Below are 18,542 nucleotides of genomic sequence, written 5' to 3'. Positions count from 1 at the left end.
CTCATGGGATGGCTGGACGAGCGGAGTGGCTGGTGGAGCGGAGCCATTTGTGGTGAAGGCGGCAGCAGAACTCCATGAAGAGGTGGGGCAGTCGGCCTCCGCCCACATAAGGTGCCCCTTAACACCCCATGTGCCCCCCCCCCATTTCTACCCAGGTTGGGGGGGGGTAAAACTCTGCAGATGAACTTTTGAACTCTGGAGCAGCACTCACCAGGGACAGAGACTTTTGGGTTGTTGTACCTTGGGGTGATTTGGACTTAAGACCTTGAGGAGAAAAGGACACTGCCAAACTTACTTGGAGGTGGGTCTTTTGCTCATGCTTTGTGTTATGAATCCTGTTTGTGGTGTTTCCCCAACATAATGCCACATTGTTTCCCTCATTTATTAAAAGGCTTTTGCTACACTCAGACTCTGTGCTTGCGAGAGGGGAAGTGTTGCCTCCTAGAGACGCCCGGGGGGGGGGGGTGTAATTGTCCCAGGCCACTGGGTGGGGGCTCGAGCTGGTTTTGCATTGTGTTATTGAAACAACCCCTGGATACTGAACCCGGCCCTTGTTGCTGCCAACTCAGAGGGGCAGAAGGGTTACATACATTTCAGAGCACTTAGAAAATTATCTGTTAAATAGTAAGTGAGTCTCAACCTTAGCTACCGCTGTAATCCTGACACAGGATTTCATACACCCATGAGAACCTGCACCCGGTGGAGACAGGACCCAGATTTCTGGTGTGACAGACCCAAAGCCCAGTGTGGATGGATTTGCAGCGATGGGTTCCCAAACTGCGGGGGAGCAAAGGACAGCACACACATCCCTGTTTTGTCACCAGACCACCCTGCCCCAGCTTACATCAAGAGAACGGGATACTTTTCTCCTGGCTCCCCTGTACAATCTGCTTGTAGAGATCCACATTTCTACGGCTGGTCGATACCGGTGTCTGCATAGCCACTTCTCCCCACGGACCCAGGAGATCCCGTATCTCCTGTCTACTCCAAGTAGGAGTGCAACTGGCGTGTGGAGCCGGCAGGGTCAGCTGGGGAGCTGCACACCCAGGGTGCTCCCCAAGCTGGACAATCAGGAACAGGCCTTTCAAAAATTCACAGGGATTTAGAGGAGATGGGGGGCTCTGGTGACTCCTGGGCAGTGGAGTTCACATGATTATCTCATAAAGGGGATTATAACTAAGTAAAAAACCCACTGAACAAACCCAGCTACGTTCAGTTACAGGAAATAATGCACCATTTATAAAAGCATTTTATTTTAAAAACCAATAGCTTACATTGTGCCTAACCTTTTATTTACGTGTGATCACTATGGGGCATTGTGGGACAGCTGCTTATGGCGCTTACTTTGGTAGGACACAAATTTAAGTGTAGACACTTGCCCACCTAGGTCGACACAAGGTGACTACATTGACCTAACTCTGTAGTGCAGACCAGGGTGACCAGACAGCAAGTGTGAAAAATCAGGATGTGGCGGGTGGGGGGTGTGTGTGTAATAGGAGCCTACAAGACAAAGCCTCAAATATCAGGACTGCCCTTATAAAATCGGGACATCTGGTCACCCTAGTGCAGCATTTGTTTGCTGCCTGAGGAGACCCAGTATGTTCCAGACTTAGTACATCTCCTCCTTCTTTTCTTGCTGGGACTCCTGGACCTCTCTCTTGTCCGTTCTGTCCTTCTCCATGCTCTCTGCCAATCCATGTTGGCCCTCCGGGACCTTGGTTTGCAGTCTGATGCAGCATTGCCTTTCAGGATCTTGTGTAACATGTCCCCCCTATTGCTTTTCTTTCTCCTCCTCCTCAGAGTCAGGTGTTCTGCAGGCGTGAAAGGGGGCTGAGGATAAGTGAGGGGTTGGGGAGGGGAGAAGCAGGATGGAGAGGTGCGGAGTGAGCCCAGGGCAGTCTGAGGAGAAAGAGAAGACAAGGAGATAAGAGAAAAGGGAAAGGGAAAGCTAGAGAAACAAGAAGAGGAAGCTTGGGGGAGGTGGATTGAGAAGAGAAGCAGAAGGGGGAAAGCAAGAGTGTAGGATATGTAATGTGCAGAACGTATATTTTAGGGGTTGGGTCATGTGAAAAGGTGCCTGCTTGTCTGGCAAGAAAAGAGAACAGTCAGGTGAAAATCTGAGCCAGCAACCGGATCAGATAAACCACTTGGTCAGTCGTCCAATCAGGTGAGCAACTGAGTTAGCAAATTAATCTCAGTGTTGGGCACAAGTGTTTATACAATAGGTAATGAATCACTTTGTAACAGTGTATTTAAGGTGAGCTCTGAATGTGGGAGTGCGCTTGCATTTAACCCTGTGCTCTGCCCTGTTTCGATGGGCTGATCACTCACTGTAGTTGCAAAGAAATGACGTACTCCTTCAGCTCAAGAGTCAGCCTGTGAACCTGGGCATTCTGGGTAACGGGGAAAAGAACTGGTCCACAAGGAGGTAATATGGAGTTGTGAGCCTGGCACCGTCTCCCCTCCTGCAGCTCCCAGACCTTCATCACTAACATTTATTTGTCTAACCCTTCTGCCAGGGGGAATCGGCAGGAGCCAGGGCCAGGTTCAATATCTAGGGGTTCCTTTTCAACAATACAACACAGAACCGGCTTGAGCCCCCTCACATTGGGAAAATTACACCCCTCCCCTGGGCTCCTCGGAGAGGCAACACTGCCCCACTCACACACACAGCGTCTGAGTGTAGGAAAAGAAGTTTTAATGAAAAGAGGGAAGTCACCCAACATTAATTAAGGAAAATGCCACAAGGGGGATTCATAATCATAGAACTGGGAGCAGGACACCCACCCCAGAGTGCGTGGGGCAGAGTCTTCTGCCTCGTGTTCTTGAGTTCCTGAGTTCTGTGCCCTTCTCTGCCCTCACCCCATACCCCACTCACAGTGGTTGTCCTTGATCAGTGAGGACCCAGGGTTCAGAGGTGCCTCTGTCTGAGTTCACCTCCCACATGTGGAAGGCGGCATCCTGTTTGCTCTGCCATCTGAGCACTTCCTCTGGCTGGCTGCCCCACCAGCCACTGTTCCGTCCCCTCACCACTTTGCTGGCTACCTGCCTCTCTGCTGTGATCGCTGCAGGTCAGTCTCGTGAGGATCCATCTAACTCTTAGTGGGGAAACCTGAGGAAGGCTGGGCACAAATGCTGTCCCAGCACAAGTGACTGTCAGCTCTTTTGAGTACTTAAAATGACAAAAGCTCTATCTTTGAACAATGGGGCAGACCAGGTTAAATCACCCCGAGGATCCTTAGGGAGTGTTGACATCTCTAGACAGCAGAGGCGGCTCTATGTATTTTGCCGCCCCATGCACAGCAGTCAGGCAGTTTTTGGCGGTGCACCTGTGGGAGGTCCGCTGGTAACACGGATTTGGCAGCATGCCTGAGGGAGGTGCACTGGTCCCGCGTCTTGGCGTACCCACCGCGGTGCCGCCGAAACGCGGGAGGCGGCAGACCTCCTGCAGGCATGCCGCGAAGGCAGCCTGACTGCTGCCCCACAGCGACCGGCAGGCCGCCCCCACGGCTTGCCGCCCCAGGCACGCGCTTGGTGCGCTGGTGCCTGGAGCCGCCCCTGCTAGACAGGAACATCTGTAGTAAGATGAGGTCCTGAAACATAAACCCTTGGTATCAGAGGCCTGGTCTGAGGCCTGAGGCCTGAGCTAAAGTAATGGTCAAGACTTTATAAAAGCAAAGCAAAGCTGTGAGCTAGAGGCAGGCCCTGCTCACAGAAGCTGGCAAGGAGAGGGCTGATGTTGCATAAACATATACCTACAATGTATTGGATACTAGAGAGATAAACATATCGTACCAGGACACTCCGATACTTGCACATGCCACACAGATAACAAGGAACAGGCTGACCCATCCTAAAGACACCAGCAAAAGGGTAAGGGATAGCTCAGTGGTTTGAGTATCGGCCTGCTAAACCCAGGGCTGTAAGTTCAGTCCTTGAGGAGGCTACTTAGGGATGTGGGGCAAAAATTGGTCCTGCTAGTGAAGGCAGGGGGCTGGACTCAATGACCTTTTGAGGTCCCTTCCAGTTCTAAGAGATTGGTATATCTCCAATTATTACCTTTATTACCTTTTACCTTTATGATGCATGGAATTGTTTTGTTCCAACCAACCTGTACAAGGTGAGAGGCGGCACCTTACTATGTAGAGGGGTTGTATCTCAATATGTCAGGAGTGAGGTGTAACTTGTTTGTACCTGTGTATAAAAATACATCCCTGGGGCGGTGTCTTTGTCCGGCCTAGGGGGCAGTGGAGAATCCCATCACTGACTGAGCTGGTCCATTGTCAGGAAGCACATCTGTACTAGCAGAACTGTAGACATCTGATCAGGGGAGCTGGAGACTGTGTTTCTCTTTGACAATAAACCTGTCCAGGTACCTTATCGCAGTCTGTGCTTATTGGGGGCTCTGCTGTGCCAGCAATCTGGGGCAGTACACAGAGGGAACACACACAAGCAGCTGACTGATATCAACATTAAGCAGAGCAGAGCACCCACCAGTGGCCTCTGACAACAATCGCTAGCTCCATCTGCCCTTACTGTCACCAGCCTCTGCCATTTGAGCCCCTGGTTTAGCAAGTTCCTGTCAGCTGAGGGTGACCCCCGCTCCAGCCAGACAAGTAGTTTTGCTTTCCTTTACTCAAACAATAAGGACAACAACATTGATAATATTTCACTACCTGCATTCAGTACTACAGTGTTTTGTAACTCAACACCAGCCAAAGTTAATCACTTTGACCAACACAGATCTGTCTGCTGGATACCTAGCAGGGGCGGCTCTAGCCACTTCGCCGCCCCAAGCACGGCGGCACACTGCGGGGGGGCGCTCTGCCGGTCGCTGGTCCTGCGGCTCCAGTGGACCTCCCGCAGGCACGTCTGTGGGAGGTCCACTGGAGCTGCCTGCCGCTCTCCTGGTGACCGGCAGAGCGCTCCCCGCGGCATGCTGCCCCAAGCACGCGCTTGGTGTGCTGGGGCCTGGAGCCGCCCCTGATACCTAGGCAGATTAGGTCTGTTCATGGAAACACAGTTTGCTCCTGAAGTCTCTCTGCCTCCCAGCTAGCTGTCAGGGAAGAGTTCATTCAGACCGTGCTTACATCTGTATTCCTGTAATGTCCAGGCGCCCCCAACTCAGATCAGAGGCCCATTGTGCAGGCCCTATGCAGATACAGAGCTTGCAACTTCAATGCACAATAAAGCCTCCACCATGATCATCCCTGACCCCTGCACCAGCCCCCTCCCCAGCAATGCTTCCTCCTGGCCTACCATCAGCATGGAGAGAGGTGGTCTCTAGTAACAAAACTGGGAAGGTTCCTTTGTAATGATTTGCTCTCTTTAGCCCATAGGGTAATAAAGGTTAGAGGTAGCAAATTGTAACAGGACAGGGGAAAAAGAACATCCACTGGCATCAGTAACTGCTACTGACAAGTATCAGAGAAGCAGTCATGTTAGTCTGTATCCACAAAAACAACAAAAAGTCTTAGTCTCGACTAACAGATTTATTTGGGCATAAGCTTTTATGGGTCAAGACCCACTTCTTCAAATGCATGGAGTGAAAATTACAGATACAGGCATAAATATACTAGCACACAAAGAGAAGGGAGTTACCTCACAAGTGGAGAACCAGTGTTGACAGGGCCAATTCAGTCAGGGTGGATGTGGTCCACTCCCAAGATTTGATGAGGAGGTGTCAATACCAACAAAGGGAAAAGTGCTTTTGTAGTGCTTCATATTCCACTGTTAAAGGGCTTTTCTCCCAGTTCCCATCCTCATTCCTTCCCATCTCTATAGCTGCTGGTTGTTCCACCCCCTCCATCACCTGGGAACCATTTCTACCCCCTCTTTCTACTAATTGCCCCCATTTGATGCTGTCATTGATTCTGGCCAGATTTTCCTCTTGAACATCATCCAGCATCACTTCGACTCGAACCCTTTGACAGCAACTATTTCTGTGCAGTGTTTTTCCTTAGTTACTGTTTAACTGCTTTTGTGCTAAGGAAGGAGGTAAAGCCAGCTGAGTCACTGTATTCTTAGAACAAGGCTTGTTTGTGTGTTTCTGTGATTTCCGAGAAACAGAACGTGTTCTCCTAAAGCATTTGCTGTGCACCTTCTCCAGCCCCATTCCACACGCATGGGGCGGCACCTGACTGAGGCCTGGTCTGACTCTGCACTACAAAGTTAGGTCAATGTAGCCACCTTGTGTTGACCTAGGTGTGCAAGTGTCTACACTTAAATTTATGTCCCTGTAGCAGGGTGGACCCTGCTCCTGCTGTGAGGGGTTTAAAAGTGGCCTGGCAGGGCTTGAGAGTGGCGGTTCTCAAGACTGGGCTGATTGGCGAAGTGGCTGCAGCTGAGGCCATGCCCCAAACTGAGCAACAGCTGGTCCCTATAAAAGGCCAGGGAAGCCAGAAGCTCAGACAGTCTTCCTCTGCCTGAAGAGGAAGAAGGGCCTGGCTGCAGGGGCTATAAGCAAGGTACCTAGAGTGAAGCAGGGCTGGGGAAAGGCTGGGGAGCTCCAGCCTAGAAAGCCCCAGGCTGCGGCCTAGCAGTGGGCCAACAGGTACTAGGGGTTGCAGAGGGCAGTCCAGGGGTAGGCCAAGGCAGCAGGTCCAAACCCTCCTTGCCTGTGATGAGTAGGCTGATACTGCAGTCTGCCCCAGAATGTGGGGCTAGACAATGACTGTCAGTAGCCAATACTGAGGCAAGGTGGGGATAGAGGGTGAGGGTTCCCTGAGGAGGGGAGACCCTAAGAGATAGGGGTTACTGCCAGGGGGCAGCACCCCCATGTTAAAGGGCACCGGGTCCAGGGAGGGACACGGGGGCCAGAGGACAGGTGGATCACCGGCCTGCAGAGGGCGCTCCAGTGCTGGAACAGAGCTAATTCCCGGAGTCACCAGCAGGAGGCGCCGCAGGGGTGAGTCCAACCCGTTACACGTGGTGGAGAATGCGGGCAGGAGCGGTCCGCCCCTGATGCAAGGGGCCAGGGCAAGGACTGTGGGACAGTTGCCCAGAAGAAGAGCTGAGTTCACAATGGTGGAGAAGAGGAGCAGTTACTGGAGGGCCTGGGCAGCCCATCTAGCCGAGCGGCAGAGGACATTGCTCTGGCTGCTACGGGTGTGGGCACCCGGCCCTTGTATGAGACCAGGTGCTGGAGGCGAGAGACCAGGGCCTGGACTTAAAGACTGTTTTGCCTGTGTGCAACAAGGGCACTTGGAAAGAGAGTGCCCCCATCAGGAGAGTGCAAGGAGGCCCTGCCCAGAAGAGGCACCCCCTGTGAGGGTAACAGGGGGGGCCCAGACTTGTTGGGCCTGTGGGCGGCCGGGGCACCAGAAGAGGGAGTGCCAGTATAGGACTCACAGGGCACAGGCGAGTCCTGGAGGAAGGGCTGCACTGGAGACAGACCGTGGACAGACTCGAGTGCCCCCTGTGAAGTCAACATGGGGGCTCAAAATGTGTTGGGCCTGTGGGGAACCAGGGCACAGGAAGAGGGAATGTCCACAGGGGACTCACAGGGCCCAGACTAGCCCTGAGGTGGTCAGGGGTAGGCACTGGAGGTGCTGCTTCTGCCATAAGGGGCACAAGAAGCCTAGTCCCCAGAGAAGTTGGGGGAGACCGGAGGACCAGGCCAGGTCCAAGATTGCCCCAAAGGAGGGGGCTGTGATGGCCAAGACCCAAAAGAGGGGCCTGGCAGGGGCAGAGAGGCCCCAGACAAACCGGGGATCCCATGGAGGAGCTGAAAAGGCTACCATGGGAACCCAAACCCTGGAGGAAGGAAGCAGGCTGCTCCAAACACTAGAGAGCCTGCGGCAAGAAAGGGATTCTCTGCGGGCCCAGCTGAGTAGAAAGCTGGGCCGGTAGAGCACCCTGCCCCCTCACCCCCGGTGGGGGTTCTTGAGGTGGGGGGTGTGTAGCAGGGTGGACCCTGCTCCTGCTGTGAGGGGTTTAAAAGTGGCCTGGCAGGGCTTGAGAGCGCCGGTTCTCAAGACTGGGCTGATTGGGGAAGTGGCTGCAGCTGAGGCCACGCCCCAAACTGCGTGACAGCTGGTCCCTATAAAAGGCCAGGGAAGCCAGAAGCTCAGACAGTCTTCCTCTGCCTGAAGAGGAAGAAGGGCCTGGCTGCAGGGGCTATAAGCAAGGTACCTAGAGTGAAGCAGGGCTGGGGAAAGGCTGGGGAGCTCCAGCCTGGAAAGCCCCAGGCTGCGGCCTAGCAGTGGGCCAACTGGTACTAGGGGTTGCAGAGGGCAGCCCAGGGATAGGCCAAAGCAGCAGGTCCAAACCCTCCCTGCCAGTGATGAGTAGGCTGATACTGCAGCCTGCCCCAGGACGTGGGGCTAGACAATGACTGGCAGTAGCCATACACTTAGGCAAGGTGAGGATAGAGGGTGAGGGTTCCCTGAGGAGGGGAGACCCAGAGAGAAAGGGGTTACTGCCAGGGGGGCAGCACCCCCATGTAAAAGGGCACCGGGTCCAGGGAGGGACACGGGGGGGCCAGAAGACAGGCAGATCACCGGCCTGCAGAGGGCGCTCCAGTGCTGGAACAGAGCTAATTCCCGGAGTCACCAGCAGGAGGCGCCGCAGGGGTGAGTCCAACCCGTTACAGTCCCACCAAAGTAAGTGCCGTTACAGCAACACAGTCACACTAGCGCCTCGAGGGTCGACGCACCATGAGTGGAGACACTCACTGAGATACTTATGTTGACCCTAACCCATGGATGGTGGATGAACTGTGGGTTTGGGGAAGTTAGGCCTGAATCCCGGCTGGCCTGCTACTTCTGCCCAGGGCCCTCCCATCCTGGCCCCTTCCCCCGCTGGAGCCCGGAGACACCCCCCCGACCCTCCGCCAGGCCTGGGCTGAGCGCCTCCAGCCTTGGAGTACTGGGTGTAGCACCTCCCACCCCCAGCCCTGGAGCACTGCGCAGGCAGATCAGCCCCCAGCCCAAGCCCAGGAGCGGCAATCAGAGGGGCGGGTGTCTGCCACTTTCGGGAAGCAATATTCCCAAAATTCCTCAGGCTAAAGTTAGTAACTACAACATAGGTGGAGCCAAACTGACGTACTACAGAGAGTCAACGGCACATACGCTATAGACCCATATGCCTTAAAGCTCTACCTGGAAAATTGGTAGAATCACTCATTAAAAAAACAACAACAACAACATATGGAAAGTCATGATCATATACCAGGGGTTCTCAAACTGGGGGTCAGGACCCCTCAGGGGGTCTCGAGGTTACATGGGAGGTTGTGAGCTGTCAGCCTCCACCCCCAACCCCGCTTTGCATCCAGCATTTATAATGGTGTTAAATATATATAAAAAAGTATTTTTAATTTATATGGGGGGGTCACACTCAGAGGCTTGCTGTGTGAAAGGGGTCACCAGTACAAAAGTTTGAGAACCACTGTCTTATAGGGTCTAACCAACATTGATTCTGCCAACAGATGTCATGTCTCACTAGTCTCAGAATTCTTTGCTTTATTGACATGTCCCCTGGACAGAGGGGAGCCATCAGAGCCTGCTCTGGCTTCCTTTCTCCTAGCCAGTGTTTGATCCACGATGACCCTTTGCCTCTCACCCCATGACTGCTTAGCTTGTCTGGGAGCCTCCTGTGCAGGACTTTGTCAAAGGCCCTTTGGAAGTCTGAGGGTCTGTGCACACGGCAAAAGCTGTGCAGGGGCTCCCCTCCCCAAGCTAGCTTGACTCCAGCTAGTGCAGGTAACAATAGCTGTGTAAACAGTGCAGTGCAGCCCTCAGAGGGACTAGTGCACAGAGTGCTCACTCCCAGCCCATGCCGGACCAGAGGCCAACTTCCCTCATGGCAAAAGGTTCCATGCTAGCAGCAGTGGCTCCAGGCCCCAGCACGCCAAGCGCGTGCTTGGGGTGGCAAGCTGCGGGGGGCGCTCTGCCGGTCGCTGCGAGGGTGGCAGCCAGGCTGCCTTCGGCGGCTTGCCTGCGGAGGGTCCACTGGTTCCACGGCTTTGGACCTCCTGCAGGGACCAGCGGACCCGCGGCAGGCAAGCCGCCAAAGGCAGCCTGCCTGCCGTGCTTGGGGCAGCAAAATCCCTAGAGCCGCCCCTGCGTGCTAGGCAGTGGTTTCCCCAGGAATTGAAATTAGGGGGGGGGTGTTCGAATTTACAGGGGGGGGGTGTCAGGACCAATGAGATATATAAAAGAGATATGAATAAAGTAAATGTTTTGTTAGGATTATGCAAATTTAACATAAGAATAATGCAAGTTACACCAAAACACCTAACAGGTCTAGATTTCTAAAAAAATATATACATTTAAAAAAAAGTATTTAATTTAAATTGACTTTTGAAAAGTAAGCCATCATGGGGTAAGAGGAAAGTCCTCTCATGGATCAGTAACTGGTTAAAAGATGGGAAACAAAGGGTAGGAATAAATTATCAGTTTTCAGAATGGAGAGAGATAAATAGTGGTATCCCTGAGGGGTTGGTACTGGGACCAGTGCTGTTCAACATATTCATAAATGATCTGGAAAAATGGGTAAACAGTGAGGTGGCAAAATTTGCAGATGATACAAAACTATTCAAGATAGTTAAGTCCCAGGCAGACTGTGAAGAATTACAAAGGGATCTCATAAAACTGGGTGACTGGGCAACAAAAATGGCAGATGAAATTTAATGTTGATAAATACAAAGTAATGTACATTGGAAAACAATCTCAACTATACATACAAAATGAAGGAGTCTGAATTAGCTGTTAACACTCAAGAAAGATCTTGCAGTCATTGTGGATAGTTCTCTGAAAACATCCACTCAGTGTGCAGCGTCAGTTAGTGATTCCCAACATTCTGTTTGCTTTTTTAAAAAGAACAGGAGCACTTGTGGCATCTTAGAGACTAACAAATTTATCTGAGCATAAGCTTTCGTGGGCTACAGTCCACTTCATCGGATGTAGCCCATGAAAGCTTATGTTCTTTTTGCAATACAGACTAACAGGGCTGCTACTCTGAAACCTTTGCTTTTTTAAGAAAGGGATAGATAAGAAGACAGAAAATATCATATTGCCTCTATATAAATCCATGGCACATGTACACCTTGAATACCGTGTGCAGATCTGGTTACCCCATCCCAAAAAAGACATACTGGAAATGCAAAAAGTACAGAGATGGGCAACTAAAATGATTAGGGGTATAAAACAGGAGAAGAAATTAAAATGACTGGGAATTTTCAGCTTAGAAAAGAGACGACTAAGGGGGGATATGCTAAAGGTCTATAAAATCTTGACTGATGTGAAGAAAGTGAATAAAGTAAATGTTTTGTTAGGATAATCCAAATTTAACATAAGGAAAATGCAAGTTACACCAAAACACATAACAGATCTAGATTTCTAAAAAAATATATAATTTAAAAAAAATGTATTGAATTTAAATTGACTTTTGAAAAGTAAGCCATCATGGGGTAAGAGGGAAGATCCTCTCATGGATCAGTAACTGGTTAAAAGATGGGAAACAAAGGGTAGGAATAAATTATCAGTTTTCAGAATGGAGAGAGATAAATAGTGGTATCCTTGAGGGGTCAGTACTGGCACCAGTCCTATTCAACGTATTCATCTGGAAAAATGGGTAAACAGTGAGGTGGCAAAATTTGCAGATGATACAAAACTATTCAAGATAGTTAAGTCCCAGGCAGACTGCGAAGATCTACAAAGGGATCTTACAAAACTGGGTGACTGGGCAACAAAATGGCAAATTAAATTCAATGCTGATAAATGCAAAGTACTGCACACTGGAAAGCCATCTCAACTATACATACAAAATGATGGCATCTGAATTAGCTGTTAACACTCAAGGAAGAGATCTTGGAGTCATTGTGGATAGATCTCTGAAAACATCCACTCAGTGTGCAGCAACAGTCACAAAAGCAAACAATGTTGGGAATCATTAAGAAAGGGATAGATAATAAGACAGAAAATATCAGATTGCCTCTATATAAATCCATGTTACGTGCACACCTTGAATAGTGTGTGTAGATCTGTTCACCCATCCTAAAAAATATATATTGGAATTGGAAAAGGTACAGAGATGGGCAACTAAAATGATGAGGGGTATGAAACAGGAGGAGAGATTAAAGTGACTGGGAATTTTCAGCTTAGAAAAGAGATGACTAATGGGGATATGATAGAGGTCTACAAAATCTTGACTGGTGCAAAGAAAGAGAATAAGGAAATTTTATTTAATCCTTCACATAACACAAGAACTAGCAGTCACCCAATGAAATTATTAGGCAGCAGATTTTAAAAAAACAAAAGGAAGTATTTCTTCACACAATATAAAGTCAACCCAGGGAACTCTTTGCCAGGGGATGCTGTGAAGACCAAAACTATAACAGGATTTAAAAAAGAACTAGCTAAATTCCTGGAGAACAGGTCCATCTGTGGCTATTAGCCAGGATGAGAGGGATGCAGCGCCATGCTCTGAGTGTCCCTAGCCTGTTTGCCAGAAGCTGGGAATGGGCGACAGGGGATGGATCACTTGATGATTCCCTGTTCTATTCATTCCCTCTGAAGCACCTGGCCTTGACCACTGTTGTAAGACAGGGTACTGGGCTATATGGACCATGGGTCTGATCCAGTATGACCATTCTTATGTAAAAATTAATTATAATAAAAATGTTTAGTACAGAAACTCCCCAGCATAATGACCTCCCAAGATAGCAATGTGAGATAACAACCTTGGCAAATACTGCATTTTAAAAATCTTGGCCTACTGGGAAACATATTTATATAAGTTTCCATTCCCAGTCACAAATCTAGCATTCTGGAGCAAAGTGACTAAAATATAGTCCGACAAACAAATGTTTATTTAACATGCCCCTCACTTTTCCCTCCACCACACTCCACTCACTGGTGTTGTCCTTGGTCAGTGGAGACTCAGAGTTCAGAGGTGCTTTCACGTGAGTACACCTTCCAGGTGGGGGACAAAAAGGCACAGTTTGCTCTGGCCACGGCTGTTCATTGTGCCACCGTTCACTCCACCACTCTGTTGCCAATGGCCCTGCACAGTCACCTTCTGCTGTCACCTACCACTGTGACCTCTGTGAGTTGGTCTCTTGAGGTTCCACCAGCTCTCAGTGATTTTAGCTGAGCTCTCAGTGGGGGAACCTCGCTGCTAGTGCAGTCTGGGCTGTCTCTTACACAAAAACACTATACCCACAGGAACACTGTCCCCACAACAGGACTAAGCACTTAGACCTGATTATCAGTGATTTCAGCTGCAGTGGTCACTTAACAGAACAAAAGACTATCTATGGAGCCTAATCAGCTCTGTCTTTAAACAGTGGAGAGGGACAGGTCCCCACCCACTCTCTTGATGCCTTCAAATCATCACAGGCTAAGTTCAGTTCTACTGCCCTTTATTCATACAATAAGAACAACATTTCATCCCCCCTTCCCCCACATTCAAGTGGTTTGTAACCCAACCCCAGCCAAAATCTATCACTTGGACAACACAGCTCTGTTTGCTGGATACCTAGGTAGATTAGGTGTGAATGTAAATATAATCTGGCCCTGAAGCCTTAGCCCCCAGCTCATCACTAGCTGTCAGGGAGAACTCATTTAGACGTTGCTTACAAATCATCATTTGAAATTATTAGGTTGGCCAACATCACCAAAATGAATGCACTGACATCATAAAAAACAGCTGTATAAGGAAGCAAGGAAGCTAGTCTATGTTCATACTTATCAAATCTATTATACTTTTTCAGATACACATATTTTATCATACACTGTATAAGCTTTTAAAGTGTGTATTAATGTTTCAGTTTAAATTGAGATTTCCAAACAGTCACTAAATGGGTATGTAACTAGCTCACAAAACTGTGGGGGGGTGTTGGGAAAATTCAGGGGGGGTGTAGGAAAATCACTGGTGCTAGGTCCTGTGTGGTTTAAGATATTTATTAATTATCTCCTCAGGGCTGGGGGTGAGCAGGGAGGTAGCAAAATCTGCAGCTGACAACAAGGGTATTTAGATTAGTCAGGATCAGAGGGGGCTGTAAGAAACTAGAGAGAGACCTAAAGAAACTCTAGGAACTGAGTAAAACTCACTGTTGATAAATGCAAAGTGATCTTCACTGGAAGGAAAGATTTAAACTCCTCAGATACTTTGCAGGTTCCTAGGGCAATTGTACTGACTAGAAACTTACTGGGGGCCATGCTTCTCTCAACCTGCTGCTCAGAAACAGGGAAGAATTGGTAGGGGAAGTAGAAGTGGGTGGCAACCTAGGCAGTAGTGACCATGAGATGGTTGAGTTCAGGATCCTCACAAAAGGAAGAAAGGAGAGTAGCAAAATACAGACCCTTGACTTCAGAAAAGCAGATTGACTCCCTTAGGGAACTGATGGGCAGGATTCCCTGGGAGGCTAATATGAGGGGGCAAGGAGTCTAGGAGAGCTGGCTGTATTTTAAAGAAGCCTTATTGAGGTTGCATGAACAAATCATCCCACTGTGCAGAAAGAATAGCAAATATGTCAGGCGACCAGCTTGGCTTAACAGTGAAATCTTCGGTGAGCTTAAACTCAAAAAGGAAGCTTAGAAGAAGTGGAAATTTGGACAGATGACTAGGGAGGAGTATAAAAATATTGCTCGAGTATGCAGGGGTGTAATCAGGAAGGCCAAGGCACAATTGGAGTTGCAGCTAGCAGGGGATGTGAAGGGTAATAAGAAGGGTTTCTATAGCTATGTTAGCAACAAGAAGAAGGTCAGGAAAAGCCAAGGTCAGCCAAACCCCCACCCCAGCCTCCTTCTCCCCCACCTCCGAGCATGCCGCATCCCCAGTCCCCCCCTCCCTCCCTCCCTCCCAGCGCTTCCCGACATGGCACATGGCACAAAATTCAAATTAACTTCATGAATAAATTACCAAAAAGTAAAAGAAAGGTTTCCATCCCTACTAGTCACCGTGAATTCCTTTTCAGAATGAGGAAAAGCTTTCCCTAAAACAACAGCGCCAGAACTGCTGCTAAAAAGCTTATTAGAAAGGTGGTATGTAGGTATGGAGCCCCCAAGGTTATAAACTCAAATAATGGGGGTGAATTCATAAAAAAAAATCTTTACTATAATAATGCATGCCTTAAAAATTAAACAAAAGTTACATATCCCATGCCTCATATTTCATAGCCTCAGTCCTCAAAACAGGCAAAAAACCTAAATTGCACCATTAAAAAGGCACTGCCAAAAGTGGTGAACCACACCAGTAAAAACTGGCCTAAAATGCTGCCCTTACTCCTGGCAGGAGCGGCAGCTTATATGGGCTCGAGGTGCTTAAGCACCAGGAATATTCAAGGCTGAGGGCTCTGCTCCACCAATATTTGGAGCTGGGTTTCTCCCCTGCCCCTGCCTCGGAGCCTCCCTGCCTGAAAGAAAACAGCCAGTGGCTCTCTCCCTTGTTTGTGCTGCTTCTGCCTAAGGCTATAGAGATCAGCGGCCGGCAGCCTCTTGGAGCACCGGGGGAGGGGAAGAGGGAGAGAGGAGGAGGAAGGAGGCACACCGGTGCTTCGGAGGTCCCCCCGGCACCCAGGGGCAGCAGCAGGGGTGGGGAGGCCACACATGATGGCAACCCCCCGCCCCGGTGTGACGAACTGGGAATGTTCTGAATGTTTTCTCTGAATACTGTGCCGGTGCCTCAGTGTCCCCTAGGCAGTTCTTAAGTATCTAGGTGGTGGGATAAGGGTGTGTGATTGCTACAGAGCAAGGGGCCAGTGCACCTAAATGCCTGGCACTCTGTCTCCTAGCAACTGATGGCCTGGGCCCCTCCCCTGCAAAGGTGCCAGCTGAAGGTGTTGGAGACAAAGAGGTCAGGTGACCTCCTGGCTGGGAAAGGAACTGAGCAGAGAGGAGGGGCTGGAGGGGGTTTGGGAGTCTGGAGCTGGCTGGGGACGAGGAGTGAAGTGTAGACGGGGGGGTCTGGCTCACTGCCCCCAGAATGGACCCGGCCGAGGAGTCCGGTTCGCTGTATCTACAAGCTCTGTTTTAGACCCTGTTCCTGTCCTTGAATAAACCTCTGTGTTGCCGGCTGGCTGAGAGTCACGTCTGACTGCGGAGTGGGGGGGGCAGGACCCCGTGGCTTCCCCAGGACCCCGCCTGGGTGGACTCGCTGTGGGAAGCGCACGGAAGGGCAGAGGATGCTGAATTTAGCAAAAAGAACTAGTTTTAATAGTAGCAAGAAGGAATTGTTTTCGTAAGGTTTGTTTAGCTTTTGTTTAGCTCTGTGAAAACCCTTTGCTCTGCAAGAAGTCTTCCTGTTGAAGTTATTTGCTGTTCTGCGGGTGAGAAAAGGAATGTACGGTGTGCTAACGGATAAGAAAGAGGAGGCGCCAAATGGGCAGGATAAACAAAGGGGAACAAACATTCGAGAGGCGCCGACCAAACTCTCAAGGTCATTCCGACGGCTGAAGAAGGGCAAATTAGCAACCCGAACGCAAAGGCAAATTACCAAAAAGTAAAAGAAAGGTTTCCATCCCTACTAGTCATTGTGAATTCCTTTTCAGAATGAGGAAAAGCTTTCCCTAAAACAACAGCATCAGAACTGCTGCTAAAAAGCTTATTAGAAAGGTGGTATGTAGGTATGGAGCCCCCAAGGTTATAAACTCAAATAATGGGGGTGAATTCATAAAAAAAAATCTTTACTATAATAATGCATGCCTTAAAAATTAAACAAAAGTTACATATCCCATAGCCTCATATTTCATAGCCTGTTTTACCAAAACAGGTAAAAAAAATAAATTGCACCATTAAAAAGGCACTGCCAAAAGTGGTGAACCACACTAGTAAAAACCGCCCCTCCCACTTTCTCCCTCCTCTCTTCCCTCCCCTCCCTGCTCACCTCCTTCCAGCCAAATCCCTGAACCCAAATGAAGCAAATGATGTTTGAAAAAAACATTCCTCTGCAATTTCTTTCTAAAGAAAATGGAGCATGTTTCCACTGCATGTCAGAAGGTGAAGACTGGACCTGCAGAAAGTACCTAATTAAAAGCACTAAACTTGGGAATAAAAAATGTCAGTCACAGGTTTTTTGAAATACCCTGAAGTTTGTCAGAGATTTATTTGTAAAAACTTTGTAGCAAGGGCAAGTCAGCTGTCCTGATGAATACAACGTTAACTATTATGGGATACATGACGCAGTTCTTCTCTGTTTTACATTTTCTTAATCAGTGTTTCTAAGCTGATTGTATATTTTAAATGTACTCTTAAGCCTTCATAAAGTAATCATTCCAGATTACTACATATTTAACTCACTGAAACAAAAACATTATTTTAAATTAATCAGTCACAGAGGTTTAGTTCATAACAACGTTCATTGCTTTTAGAAAAAGGGACAATAATTTACTGTGTGTGATCTCCATAACAATAGACGTTTATGAAATTTCACCAATTTAAAAAAAATATATTTCCAAAGATTTTAGGCATAAAAAGGATTTTATATCTACTAAGGTACTGATTTTGCTGGAGGGCTCCCTTAAAACTAGGTTCACCAAATTGTCAGAACAGTAAAGAAAGGTGAACAAATGCGATTCCCTATTGGGAAGAAAAGGAGTGTTGTCCCTTTAAGGGCTGTCTTCCACAGGAGGTGAAGGATTACAAGGAGGGACAGGACAGGAAGACTTTGGAAGCAAGTGTTTTGTACTATAGTAATTAAAATTAAAACGTGTATGTTAGAGAAGGGGGCTCTTTGGAAGGATTTATTTTAAAAACTGTCTGGCCGAAGATCCCAGCATTTAAAGCTAAAAATGAATACTCGGATTGTGCATCTAAAAATCTGTGCAAGGATTTTTTAGCGAAGTGATTTTATAATCTTCAGCAACACACGAAAGGATATTTTTAAAGCAAATTTTAAACTAAGATCCTGTAGGCTAACATGTTCTGAGTAAATATGACAGCAATGCACCACTGGTTTTGTCAGTAAATTCACAAACTGACAGTAAATACCTGTAAAGAACTTGATGACAACAAAATGAAGCCAATGATTGTTCTTCAAGGTCTCGCTTGCTCAGATTTTTGACAGGGTATTTAGGCATTGCTGCGCTCAGGGTTAAAACCTGTTTTATTTTCAAAAGGGAGTTAGGAACCTAAATGCTGTTGTCTGGGCATATGTCACTACAGAGTTTTTTTTAGCTTCAGTAGGAGAGACCCTTCAGAGAAGATACATTGCTCGCTAGGAGCTGTCGTACAGGGCTCTGGAGCACTATTTAAAGTGTGTTGTGGGGGCTCAGTTCTCCCCTCTCCTCCTCAGCGTTTAGGCCCAGAAGCTTAACAGAGAAAATTTGTTTAAATAATAATTATGATAATTAATGTAAGTTGTAACAAGCATAATGTATTTTAATATAGCAAAAAGAACTAGTTTTAATAGTAGCAAGAAGGAATTGTTTTCGTAAGGTTTGTTTAGCTTTTGTTTAGCTCTGTGAAAACCCTTTGCTCTGCAAGAAGTCTTGCTTTTGAAGTTATTTGCCGTTCTGTGTGTGAGAAAAGGAATGTACGGTGTGCTAATGGAGAAGAAAGAGGAGGCGCCAAATGGGCAGGATAAACAAAGGGGAACAAACA

This window comes from Mauremys reevesii, unplaced genomic scaffold, assembly GCF_016161935.1.
Source record: "Mauremys reevesii isolate NIE-2019 unplaced genomic scaffold, ASM1616193v1 Contig47, whole genome shotgun sequence".
Classification (NCBI taxonomy): Eukaryota; Metazoa; Chordata; order Testudines; family Geoemydidae; genus Mauremys; species Mauremys reevesii.
Note: the sequence above shows the minus strand (reverse complement) of the source record.